Raw genomic sequence first — 14,655 nt, forward strand, 5'->3', positions numbered from 1 at the left:
ACACACCCTTCTCCTAATCCTATACACAGTCCTGGTGCTGTATTCCCACACTGAACAGATTTGCAGGTTTTCTATGTTCATTTACTACCCTTATTGGGTGAAAATATGGGCTGTACTTAAAAAGTGTGTTACCACACTAAGTATGACTAGCTTTAGAGCTGTTTTCTTCTAGCCAATCCTAAGGTTATCTAGCCCCAAGCTATCATGCTGTTACGCACCAATACACCATTTACCAACTACAGTGTAAAACATTGTTCTCCCTGCCTAGACAAACCCACAGCAGTAGTCCAAGAACACCTAACTAGACCTGAGCCTGGCTTTATTTTACTGTGACAATATTAAATGCAGCTCAAGAAGAAATTTTAATTTTGCCAACTACAGGGAAGTCAGAAATAAACTGTGAAATATTCAAAAGACTTTACTCTCCCACTGGCTGCTTTCAGCCTCTCATTCTCTGTGGCATGAGTGCAGTTGGAACATGTTTTCACAGATGAGTGTTCTATTTGGACATAGATACACATGAATGTATTGTGTTCTTACAGACACATCTCTCGGGTGCTGGGGAGCTGGGCATAAACCCATCAACTATTTGATGAATATACTGAGCCTGTTAGTCCATCTAGTAGTTTCTTCTGCAAAGTGCCCTGCTGCCTCAGTGGAGCTGCTACTTTTGTCCCTCTCCTTTGTTTAATATTTCTTGCTTCCTGTCTTGTAAAGGCAGAGCTGTGTCTGCTGTGATAACACAGATCAAACATTTTGAAACAATGAAGAAACCCAAATGTGCAAGGATTTATTTTCAATATATGTGATTCACAATCAGAGAACTAGGAAGTGGCAGGTACAAGTGTTAAACTGTAAAATTTGAAGTGTAGCCTGCTTTATATATCTTGAGCACAAATGACAAATGAAGCTGGGAAGCTGCAGCATCCTGGAGTGAGTACCACAAAGCCAGTCATTTATAGAAGACAGCCACAAAACCATGAATGGGTGGAGACAGGAAGAAAATCCACTGATGTGAACAGAAGAATGATGTGCTTTGGGGCACTGAGGTCATTTCATCAGTTCAAGAGGACAGAATCAAACAAGCATGAGAAACCTTGCACGAAAGACATCATAATTGTAAAATTAGGAACTTCTGTAATGAAAACTGATATAGTCCAAATGACATCAGGGAGGGAGGAAAGTGAATGGGATTGGTGTCATCTGCCATCAGTCAGCTCTAAAGTATAATCAATAATTTGTCGTTTAAATTTTATTTTTTTTTAATGGGCTAAAATTTAAAGTAACCACAGAAGGTCTGATAGCTTTACAGAAACAGAGCTGTACTCTATGGTCATAATTGCTCAGCTACAATATAACTCTCATTTTAAAGGTTCAAACCAATAACTTACAGAATAAGCAGCTTCCTATATACTGTGGAAAAACTTGTAATGGTGCAGTGGTGTTCGTGACATCAGCCTATACAAACCTATAAAGATTCACAGAATCATTCAGTCTGGAAGGAACCTCTCAAGGTCATCTTCTTGCTCTAAAAAGGTCCACTTCAAGTAGGTTTGCTCATGTTCTTGTCTAGCCGAATCAATCTGTGAAATAATGGAATTTCTAAAGATGCTTTGGGCACCTTGTTCCAGTTTCTGATCATCCTCAAGATTAAAATAAATATTTCTATTTCTTACATAGAATTATATCTGACAATCATCGCATCGAGAAGGAAACTCTCACCTGCCAACTCACAACTCGCATCTCAAAACCATGTGTCTCCAAGAGGAGTCTCACTCCATCTTCTACACAGTCTCCCACTAGGCAGCTCTGGACAGCAATAGCAGTATTGTGTCTCAGTGCTTTCTTCTCAGAGCTTTCAGCTAAAAGTTGGATTTGTTCAAACCAAATCCTCTCAGCTTTTCCTCATACACCTTGTGCTGCAGACCCTTGAGCATCTCACTGGTGAGTCCACAATGGGATGCAGAACTTCAGAAGTGACTTCACAAGTACTCTACAGAGGGGAAGAGACCCCTCCCTTTGTTTGATGGCTACAGTCATGCTAATACAGCCCAGGGTGCTACCGGCCTTCTTCAGTGTAAGTATTCTTCAGTATAAGGAAGTACACACACTGCTGGCTGATGGTCAGTTTGTTGTTCACCATGATTCCCAGGGCCTTTCCTCTGAAGCTGGATTCCAACTTCAGTCGTCTGCAAACTCTTTCTGTGCACAGGGTCATTCAATCTCATATGCAGGACTGTACCTACTCATGTTTGACTTCTTGCAGTAGCTGCATTTTCCCACAAAGGTCCTTCTGAAGAGCAGCCCTGCTCGCTATCTTATGCTGAGAGCACAGCGAATATCTTCTCTGCCTCATCATTCAGCTCATTAAGACCATATTACACAGAATCAGCCTCAGAACTGATCCTTAAGGGACATGACCAGTAAGCAGCTGTCAGATGGACTTTGTCTCATCGATCCCTCTGAGACCAGAATGACATGCCCAAATGAAAAAGGGGGAAATTATGGCTCTTTCCCTGCCTGTGACTGGTGAGAGCATATGATTGCATTGGCACGGGCTGTCCCAGGGCAGGAGCTGCTGGACAGTCCAATTCCCCAGCTGTGTGAGGGAATGAATCATCTGAGAATGACAAGACCCACACTAATCATCCATATGATGCCACACTATTCATTCTATAAAACGAGACACAGCTGAAGCAGTGAAGCTTTCTGCAAGCTCTTATCATCTCCTCAGTAGTCAAAAGCATGGTGACCTCTGATCTGGGTTCTGTTCCCAGTTTTGCAGTAGATTTCCTATATAATATTAACCAGGGCACTCTTGAGCCATTTACTTGGTTAAAATCTATGCAAAAAACAGCTTTAGTGAGAAATCTAGGAAGTGACCTAATAATAGAAAATAGGATTACTTCTTTCACTGCATGTACCGCTTTTATTAAATTCTATTTATTCTTATTAGTCAACATCTGAGTCTAATGGCATTTGCAAGAGGTTTGAGCTATTTGGTGGAAAACGTAAAGTGGTACCATTGTTTCTTAATCAAGTACTGTGACAATTATTTCATAGGGTATTTAGATCAAGGCATTGACAAATCTCCAAACCAACTTCCTCCACACCCCAGCTCTTCCCCTGGTGGTGCAGGGCTTGCAGCGCTCCCATCAGCTAGGCGGGTCCCTTCAGCAATAATATGAGTGAAGCCATCCAGCATTTCACTTTGAAAAAGGAAATGCATTTTCCTGAACATGTGCCAGGTTCTACTCCACCCCTAACTCTCTGCACTGTTCAGTTACACATAGTTTAATGGCACAAAAGCTACAGAATTAGTGATCCATTACTACTCGATCACTGCATTTTCAGTGACAATGACTGACTTTATTGCATTATAAATAGAAGAGTGAGAATAGGTGTAGCAGTGAGCCTTGTAGATAAATGAACCCATGAATTCTAGAAGATTCTAAAACTTTCTTTTGCACCTGAAAAATAAAGAGCCAATTGCTGAAATGAGATAGGACGTGTTCTAAATATCAAGTATTCAAAATAATGTGTGAAGAACCACTGAAAACATACTCTGCATATATGAATATTAAAAGAGAGATAGGTTATTTATGATAACAGTTTTGTAAGCCCTACAAAAAACACTTAATCAATAGATACAGCAACTAATATGAAAATCATTATATCCAAGGTAGACTTTGTAAAGACATAGAGCAATGAAGTAATTATAATACTTAATGAAGATCCATGACAAAATGCAGTAAATATGAGAGACACAGTTACATCAGTTATAATTCTTCTATGTTAGTAACTTTCAAAAAAACCCTCAGTAATTCAGGAGGGGTCATCCAAAGAAATTAGTAGAAGAGGTAGCAAAGGAAGTTACTGCTGTCTTTGAATTCTGCTCTTGATTACCAAATAATAAATAATAAGCCAAAAGCTTTCTGAAAATGCCAATTATTTGTACAGCAAGAGTAATCATTATTCATCAATAATGAATACTATTGATGACTCCATTTCATTTCACATCAATCCAAAGTGCCTATTAATCCTTATTACTTCAACATGGTGGAAAAAACTATACTTTCCTAAACATTTCATTGAATGTGCTGTTCACGCTATTTTCAAACTAGTACCAAACTAAGTTTCAAAATAAGATAGTGAAAAATTTAATTTGGGAAGAATGACATAAAATATTTTTATGTTCTGAATTTCTTCCCCTCTGCCACACTGTTTTTCAGATAAAACTACATGCCAGATTCAAAATTCCTGAAAATATAGCCAGAACTCTTGTACCATCTGTTTTCTGCCCCTCTGCTGAGGTAACATCCTTTCTGCAAATTTATGTCAGCAAAGATTATATTAAGACATATGCTGAAAAATATAACAGTTAATTTTCCAGAGAAGCTAATCTTTAAAAGGTTTACTTATAAGAGTAAAATTTAAGTTGAGGGGCAGGTTGAATTTGAAGTCTCCATATAAACCTAAAAGGACTAGTATAGCAATATACATCTGGGGCACTATTATGAAATTCCACTGACTGGGTGTTAGGCATATCATTTTCTGAATTGCAGAAAAGGAAAAAAAAAACAGTGGCTAAAAATATTTTTTAGTAAAATACCCTTTAGCTATGTACACACAAAAACGTTATCTGTGTTTTTACCTTAGGCGTATTTTAAATTTAAAAAAATTAACTCCAGGTTTTTCTACCAATTGTTCATGAATTCAGAGAAATAGCTATTACTGAAAACTATTTTCTCTAGGTCTTCTCACCAGGTGCATAAGTATATCTTGTCTCAAGGCTCCATGATTTAACAGGAGCTGTGTGTAACATGCTTCACAGAAGTAATTATTGGTGATTTATTTTATAATTCAAGACTTAGGCTCAATAATCCATTACACAATGGGATCAAAAAGAAGGCACTTGAAATTGAATTTCTGCTTGGAGGACACCTGAAGGTATCACCCTGTTCAGCACCATTTTTTGAGTGAAAAATTAGGAGGTTACATTTGGATTTTATTGAGCACTTAGGTGTTAATTTTCAAGCATGGACATTTTGCTCATAAGTTTAAGACTCAAAAAGTGTCCTAAAGCATGGGACTGGAGCTTTCAAGTGGTTTAACTTCCTTAAACCTTCTGGACAAGATCCTACTTTCAATTATGAGGCCATGCTTACAATGAAATTTCATTATTTAATTCTCTTTATTTCAGAATAAATAATCTCTTTAATTCCGAAGATACAAGGTCACCTCTACGTATTTGTAGAGGTATTTCCTTATTATTTCCATATTTCCTTAGAAGTGTCCTCTTCTTCTTCCATATGAGATCTGAGGACTCTGGACACTCACAGGATTTTTACTGGCATCCAGTAATGCCATCCCATCACCTGATTGAGAAATCATAGAATGCCTCTCAGATCCACCCTGCTGCAGTGGAAACCTGCCCATGTTTATATCTCTGGAAGTAGACATTCTCAGTGATTCAAGTTAAACTTAACACAAATCATCTCAGGACTGAAAGCAGTAACATTTTATATACATGGCAGTGGGATGCACGGGCTTTGCACAGATCCCATATTTCTAGACTTCATTTACATAGGTTTGTATTATCTGTGCTTTTCTCCTGGGCACCAAAATCCTCCATTACCCAGAAAACTGAGTGTTAATTACAGCTGGTTCTCAAAGGAGATTTGGTTTTCAAGCTCACAGGCACAAGAATGGCAAAGCACTGCCTTCATCTCCCAGAGCCTTCATCTCCTCTGACCCTTGCATCCCAGGGATCCAAACTGAGCAACATTTTCATCCAAAAGCAAATTACAAATTTGATCTCAATGCTGCAAATTCTTACACATTTAGATCATTTCACAGCTCTGATTATTTCTGAGGAAATTACTAGCTGTGGTACATCATGCCCCTAGAAGCACAGACAAGGCCTGAATGACCCCAAGATCTGGATTCCACAGGTTTGAGGCAACTCTGAAAAATGACTTATTTCTTTCAGTGACTTTCAGAGTACTGAAAACTACTGCAATTACTAATAGAAAGGTAAAGCATAAAAAAATATATGCTTCTTATAAAAAAAGATAAAGTGGTTTGCTATAACTACCAAGACTCCTGCCACATAAAGGCATTTTCTGTTCTCATGTCACCCATAACAGGAGACAGGTTTATGACAGCACTTGCCACTGGTTGAAGGGACAGGTAAGATGAGGTAAAGAGAAGAAAGTGCAAAAAATGCAGCTATGGAACCAATATTCAAAGGAGATTGAACTGAAACACTCTCCTTTCTTGGAATTTATCTTTTTTGCATAGAAAAAAAGTAGCAGCAGCAAAGAAAGCTAATGTAATTCATTGTAACTACTTTTCTTCTAGTTTTGCAGTTCTTACCTTTCCATACTGCCTGTGAATAAAGCCTATGTAGGGCCCCTAAGAAACACTAACCACAGTCTCTGATGAGTGCAGTTATGAATTATAATAAATAATTATGAAGCAGTCTACATTTGAAGATTTTATGTACACAATCACTGCAGGCTACCAAAAAGGTCATTATTAAGATCTTGTGTAATTTGATGTTTTTATTAGGGACTTCAGAGGAAGAGAGCAGACCACATAAATTCAAGGTTAGCTAAAGGGCCACTTGTGAAAACATCTGGAAAAAGTGATCCAAACAGTAAAAATTACATTCCTTAAGCGAGAATCAACTCTGCTGAGCAAATATGAGTTACCAAAACTTTCTATGCCACTTTCCTGATTTGAATCTCATCAAGTCAAAGAGCTACAGTCCTAACTTCATACCCACCCTTAAAAGGTTGTACCAAAGTACTTACTTTCTTTCAGTTTGTTTCTCCTAGATTTTGATATTTGCATATTTTTCACTAAAATTTATGGAGAAAATTTAAGAATACACAGAAGTTTATGCTGTGTTTTTTGACAAACCTTTTCCATAAGATGCCAATAAATAGTGGGAATAGTCCCATACTTTACCCTGTCAGCATTCAGAGTAGCTAATTAAGGGAAGAAGGATAAAGAAGGCAGGGTTAATCTCCTCTTTGATGTAAAGGGGGTTTTATTCTGATTTTTCCTTGTACATAGCAAGAGAGTTTTTGTCTTGTTCAGTCACTTAACACAGGGACTGGTCCCAGTTACCCTTTACAATGATTTAGGTGTGTCCCCTAAGCCTGTTATTCTGCTTCTGAGCACAGGGTATGAAGAACTGATATATGTCATTAAATAAACAACAAAACCCTCTTTGCTGTCATTTCAACCAACTCCCTGCCTGATGATACTTCTCTTCCTTCCACAGCCCATGCCAGCACAGTACCAAAACTATGAGTTTTCAGTTATGTTTGTGTATTTTCAAAAGGAAAAAAAAAATAAAAAAATAATCCCCAGAGAGCACAAGTTGTGTTATTGCTGCATCAGCAGGTTCTTGCTTGCTTCCTGTGATCACAGGCAAGGAGCAGTGGCCACAGGCAGAGTAGCTCCCAAAATCAACAAACAGCTGAGCTGATGGGTAGGATCTGGTTTTAACCTGAGAGCAAAGAACTGAGCTGTGATTTAAATCAGAACTAGTAATGAAAAAATGTGGAAGATGAAAGGAGAATGGGAATAGACGCAAATATCTGGGGACTGCTATAATAGCTCTCATTCTACTGTGTATTCAAAAGTGTCAGGTCAGCTGACAACAAGAAAATATATTCTAATCTCATTATTGCCGTTGAATATTGAAGTAGTAATAAGCTAGGTAAGCCTGTCTCAACCTTCCCATTTTGTGTCATCTTAACATGTCAAAGACAGAAGAATTAAAGGCTTGTCCTTGAATAAATTACTGCTTCTACATATACAGAAATACTGTATAGGTTACCATCTCTCTCATTTTCTCTTCCAACCATTATTCATCACTATCACAAATCTACAGCTAATTGTCAAATGGCATCCTCCATGATTAATTAACTATCAGGGAAGCTAACATTACCAGGAATAAAGTGTTTGATGAGGTGTTTCCCTCTATTTCCCTTTCAAATAGCCTGTTATAAATTGATGATACCACAGCTGACTTTTCTTTCAAATGCCAAAGCCTTTCCTATGTAATAGAATGTGAATTTAAAGTAGATAGGCATTATCCTTTATGAACCATATCACTGCAACACCATGAATCACTTTTCTAGATGATTTCTCCATGTTACATGAGTAAAATGCTGAACCTATCAATCCCTCTTGCTTTATGAGTCTCAGGACAGCACAAAGGCGTGAAAGCTGAAGGAGTATATATTAATCCTTCTGAAAACTCATGACTCAGCTAATGTAAAGAAGCGAGCATGCCTGACACTGCTCATTTGAAAGCTACAAAATGAATAACTCAAATGGGAAAGGTAGTGCTATCACATTCTCACAAGGAAACATAACAAATGGCAATCTACTGAGTATATATCAACAAAATCTGATCACGCCCGTAAAAATATCTATCGCGGAGCTGTCAGCACAACAAAGACATGAACCTTTTGCAGTGGGTTCAGAGGAGCCCACAAAATTTATCAGAGGGCTGCAACACCTCTCCTGTAAAGAAAGGCTGAGAGAGCTGGGGTTGTTCAGCCCAGAGAAGGCTTTGAGAAGACCTTACAGCACCTTCCAAAACCTTAGGGAGGAGTATCAGAAAGACAGACCTTTTAGCAGGGCCTCTTGTGATGGCACACAGGGTATTGGTTTTAAATGGAAGGAATGTCAGTTTAGATTATATATGATGAAGATATTTTGTACACTGAGGGTGGTGAAGCACGGCAGTAGGTTTCCAGGAGACAATTCCTCATCCTTGGAAGCATTCAAGGTCAGGTTGAATAAGGCTCTGAGAAACCTGATCTAGTTGGAGATGTTCCTGATCATTGCAGGGGAGTTGAACTAGATGGTCTTTAAAGGTTTCTTCCAATCCAAACTATTCTATGATCCTGTAATCTTCCTTTTTATATTTAACTGGATACTCTTGTTTTGCCCTTTCTACTAAATGCTAATTGTACTCTGGTGTCAGTCTCTACAATATTTGCAAGAGCCTCTTACATCAAGATCTTTATATTGCTAACATTTCAACAGTATTACTAAAATTGAAGTGACTAGCAGATAAATTCCTTACTATAGTGAAATGATGGTTATACAAATATTCCTTCCCCTGACAATTACCTTCCATAGTGACCAGCCTCAAGGCTTTGGGTCACCTCTTTCATCCAGAGGTGAATGAAGGACAACTTTGCCTTGCTGGAGAAGCCTGCTCAACATTCTTTTTGGGAATTCAGAGATACCCCTTGGGTATTAGCTACATCAAATCCATGTGTCATTAGCAAAACCCAGACTCTTCAGCCAGAAGATGTTAATGGTTAGCATACTTTTAAAATTTATTTTAAGTGTATCCCTAACTTCCTAAAAAGATCAGCCAAGGTTGAGGGAAAGGTTTTGCTTTTAAAAAATATTATCTTTAACATCCTGTGGAATCAGTACTTGGCCAACTGTTGGACGGCTTCACAAAGCAGGCCCACTGGTGTGTAACTTTTCCTAGGATTGAAAGAATCCTTGTATCACTTCAATCAAAAACAAGAAGACAGAGCTGTAATTTTTGATTGCGTTCCTTTAATAAAATAAACATCTAGATATATAAATAAAGCAATGACATGCTGTTGAACAGAGATTTCTGTTGGTACATGACAAATGCTGTATAGAGCACTCCACAGACATGTAAATTACTGACATCCATGGTAGGACATTATGCATGAATAGTTTAGTTTCAAATTTGAAGTATCATTCCATATATCTACTCATCAACAGTGATCTGATAATCTTTCCAAGTACCTGCCTGTAGATACTCTTTGCAGACATATTCCAGCCACTAAATTACATAAAAAAATAAAATACTGTACTGTGAAATTTGAAAAAATTCTCAGTGATATTCTAACACTTCTGAAGGCAACATGCTTTTGATTCCAATGTAAATGGAACATGAATTCTCTCCATACTGCTTTCCAAGAACATACAAAATTTATGGCATGATGAAGTAATTAATTCAGCTACAAATATCTAAACTATTTCTCCTTTACTGACTGTACCATCAGAAACTTTGAAACCTCTAATTAGGGACAAGGCTGTCTCATACTTTTATGGGGTTTGACCACTTTTAATTTCTTCTGTTCAGCAATCTGGAAAAGCTAAAATGATAGACATAAATTTCATACTTCAAAATACACAAGTGAGCATGCTGTTTATTGCTTTTCTTTTCACTTCCACATCAGTAAAATAATTATCAAAGTACTTAGAGAAATCACAGTTGACAGTACCTAAGAGACATGTTAGCCAAGCAATATGAAAAAAGGTAATTTGATATTTAAAGTTCTTAGCAAATCCACGTCTCCTAGAACAAGTCAATACCTATTGGCATTAGAATATTATTTTAAAAAAAAAACCTCACTCACAGACACAAGTAGTTCCTCATACTGTCTGACAAATTAGCACTTCTGTTAAGTTGGCACAAACATTTGGCTTGAATAATTTCCTAGAAGCATATCCATTAGTTTCATGCCTATGGCTGAACAAATTTCTCCCTTGAATTGAACAGAGATGAGTTACTCTTGACACAGAAATGTAATTGCCCCCAAAATCCTGACTAACAACAGCCTCTGAACTCTGCAGTGCCCCAACAATGCTTGTCAGCTTACGCTGACAATTACAACAATTTGTAGTTTGTCATAAGAACATTTGTCATTATATGAATTGTTCCTGATTTTCTAGTAGAAAGATCAAGTGGAACTACTTGTCTATATTTTTGGTTAAAATTTGTTTAGATTGTGATTATAGAATGTAAAAAAAGAAGAGTATGCCTCAGCCACCAGTCATTAAGTCATTAATACTTTTTTTTTTTTTTCATAAGTCATAATAAGAAAAACAGGCCTAGAAGATACTTATTCAGTTATTTAGTTTACAGGGAAAAACAGAAAAAGTTTACTAGTTTCCCTTGTTCGAGAGTAATCTTTTAAGCAATATGCATTTCATATCATTTAGTCAAAACTTTAACTTCAGTAGTAAGCTACCCTGCTTCCTTCTCCAGATGCAGTTTCTTGCCCTGAGTCTACTTAACTCAAGAGAGATCCTTTACATCTTGGCAAAAAACTGTTTGGGTTGCTGAAAACCCAGGCAGAAGGCTGTGGGAAAACCCTTCTATCATGGAGAGAAAAGACAGTACCCACACTGTCCCTTGTTTGTAGTCATGTAGATGTTACTAGAAAGTTCCCTGCTTCCCCTGTTGTCACTGGTTTATTTTTGCTGCAGTGTTTTAAATATTCTGAACCACCCTTGTCCATTGGACCCTTACCCTCAGACTCCCCCCCCATCCTTGTTTATGTAAGTTACTGTAACACCCTGAACCCTGCCCTTTTGGTTCACCTTGTACAGATTATATGCTTATTGCTTTACTGTTAAAGCCTTTTCATTTCAGGTCATCAAATTGAGCCCATCCTTCTATTATTTTACCACATCTTCTCCGGCTGGTCTGGTCTTGAAGTTGTGGTCCCTAGCTCCGACAAAAAACCAAACCAAATTTAAAAAAAGCAAGCCAAACAAAAAAACCCCAAAACCCCAAAACTAAACAAACAAAAAACAAAACAAAACAATAAAAAAAAACCGTACAAGGTACATGCAATGCAGAAACGTACTTTATTTTACTTTTAATTTTTTTTTTACGCTTTCAAGCTATTCCTGCATATAAGCAATTACAGAAATTTCCCCACAAAGTAAACATTTGTCTGCATGTTACCATGTTGCTTATGATGGCATGAAGTAATTCACAAGTGTAATCACCAGGTCTTAAATGCTTCTTTGACCTGTCTGTACTTCTCCAGCATCCTCACCCACACAGACACAAATGTGCACAACCATACATGCACAAAAATGGATGGACAGATTGCATTTCAGATGAAAAACTCAGTGGGATTATTCCTTTGTGTAGATTGACTTACCTGGATAGTTTAGGTGATCTCTTTGGAGTCTCATGCAGCCCATTGCTTGCTTCACATCCTCCCCACAAATAACTCATCTCAAAACAGTGTGTTGTGTAAAATTTATTTTCCTTTTCCATCTGCTTTATCCAGTGGTCTTCTGTTCTTGTCTGGTTGGTCTGCCAAACTTACTGAGGCTCAGGGAAATTAAACAACTGGTACAGGGTCACATATGTGTCAGCTCAGCCAAAATTAGCATCAACATCAAGTTTTAAAACCAGACATATAACTGCATACAGCATAGGAAGGAAAATGTGAAACCTCATCACCTTGAAGGTTGTTGAGGTTGTTTTTTTTTCTGCAGATGAGCTTAGGCAAATTTTGATGCTACCAAGAAGAGGTTCTCTTCTCCCCTTTCTCCTAGTAGATCCTTGATTGTGCTATGGAACCCTCTTTTTGCTCAGAAGGAGCAAACTTTGTAAGGGTTTTCCTCTTATACCACCTCAGAAGGACAAACTGTAGAAATGAACAGTGCTGTAACCAATTTTTTAAAAAATAAAGGCATAAGTGGCTGTTGGTACCTACATTAGACCCTCTGTTAGACAAGAGAGACACAATATTTGTTGTAACCTTTCTTGGAGAGTAAAACAGTACAGTAGTTCACAAATGTGAAGAAAATTACCCTCTTTTTCTGTCCTGATTTTTAAACATTCCAGCTTTAGCCCTGTAAATAACTTCTCTTAACAATTAAGAGAATTGTGAAATGTATAATAACAAGACAAAGGTTTTTATGAGGTAATATTTTCTGTATTAATATTACTGTGTGCCTAAGAAAAGTAGTTTTGAAACAAGAAGATTTCAAAGTAAGATCTATGTGAGGCATCGCCAAGCTTCAGTTTGGCTCAAAAGTTGGTAGTTCCACAATAAAGCATGCATTACTATTAAGAATATATGAGGACATAATACTATACTATCTTACTACTAAGAATAGATGAGATTTTAATAATATATCACTTCTCTATGTTATATGAAGGGTTTTACTTCTTGACATCTTCCCAAGATGCATGCCAACTGCCTCATGATTATTTAATATGTGTTTGTAAGTCTAAGATTTGAAACTTGTAAAAGGTCTTCTGAGGAGAAAAAATTGGTGCTCATCCATAATTTCTTTTGTAATTCCACAGCTCTACAAAATAATCTGTATTTAAAATGAAACACTACCACCTTTTCTAGAAAAAGCATAAGCATCTGGTCCCAAGAGATTCCTAGAGAAAGGCAAGATTTTCAGCTGATTGTCACATTTTCACAATATCCACCCTCTCAAATTAGAACTTGAGATTAGGAAAAAAAAGGTAATAAAAATTACTTATTTTACTCTATAAAAGATACATGATTTCTTGCAGTACTATTGACTAGCTCAGTTCCTAATATGGAATATTTTCATTTTCCTTGACCTTGAAATGGAACAGGTGATGCATATGCATTTATGGTTCTATATGCATGAGGCTCCAGATTTTCTTATACCTCCCAGTACTTCAGATTTTTCTAATATCCTTTTAGAATTTGGAAATCACTCATTTTGTGCTTACTACTTTTAATTACTTCCTACCACTTAAAAAAAAAAATAAAAATATTTGGTCAAAATCCTTGGTGATTTTCAGTTTCTCTCCTCGAGGAACAAAACAAAAACACAAACCCTGCAGTATTTGACATGCCCTTCAGCATTAGTACTTTTGGAATAAAATATGTCTTCCCTTTGTTCCTTATCAAAATCTATTTATATATTTCCATTGGGAAATATCTGAAATTCATAAAGCAATGAGAAAAAGCACTAATCCATTCATTAATTGAGCATTTGATCTTTTCCAAGACTATTCAGGATAAAAAAATTAGACTTCACTGTTTTTCTTTTACAGTAATATAATCTTTAAGAAAAAAATAATCAAAACCACAAAGCTGTTTTCTGATAGGTCTTTGAAAACATAATCTCTGAAACATTTTTAAAGCAAGCTGCAAAATGCCTTTGAGAAGAAATATATACAGGTGCCAAATTCTGAAGCTCAGACACTATGTATAGGGGTAGCACGACCAAACTCAGCCACACACGCACTGAAAAAAAAGAAAATATTAAACCCCCCTCTAATGTAGTGTTAATCTTTACTCAAGTTTTCTCCAGCCCCTCTAGTAGTATTTCTTCTCTTTTCCACTTGTATGTAAAAATAGAAGGATGAAAGATGTTTTCCTCATTCGCTTCCTCCCCCTTTTTTTCAATTCCCCCCAGCTTTTTCATCACCTCAGCAACTTAAACCAACCTCCAGTGTAAGAATTAAAATACAACATGAAATAAATATGTCATTATGTTTCAAATTGATTTTAAGGATAAGCAGGTCAGATTTTCTTCTGATATTAACTGATACACAGAGATTTCTACCATTTTCTGTGCAGTTAAATATGCTTATACTTTGGCAAACACACGAGAAAGAATGTAATTTCAGATTTGCTCTTGTTCTTCTTGTGTGCTAAAATATTTATACTATACAGATTCTATGTTGGTTCAAAGAAAATTTCTCTCTTGGATATGATACTTTTCAAAGCTTTCGGTGCTAGAATGAATCTGAAACAGATCTTGAATTAATTTTAACCCTGGCTTTTAGTGAAAAGAAGTACAGAAGAGCTTAATAAAAAATCTTTTAGA

This window comes from Poecile atricapillus, chromosome 2 (genome assembly GCF_030490865.1).
Source record: "Poecile atricapillus isolate bPoeAtr1 chromosome 2, bPoeAtr1.hap1, whole genome shotgun sequence".
NCBI lineage: Eukaryota > Metazoa > Chordata > Aves > Passeriformes > Paridae > Poecile > Poecile atricapillus.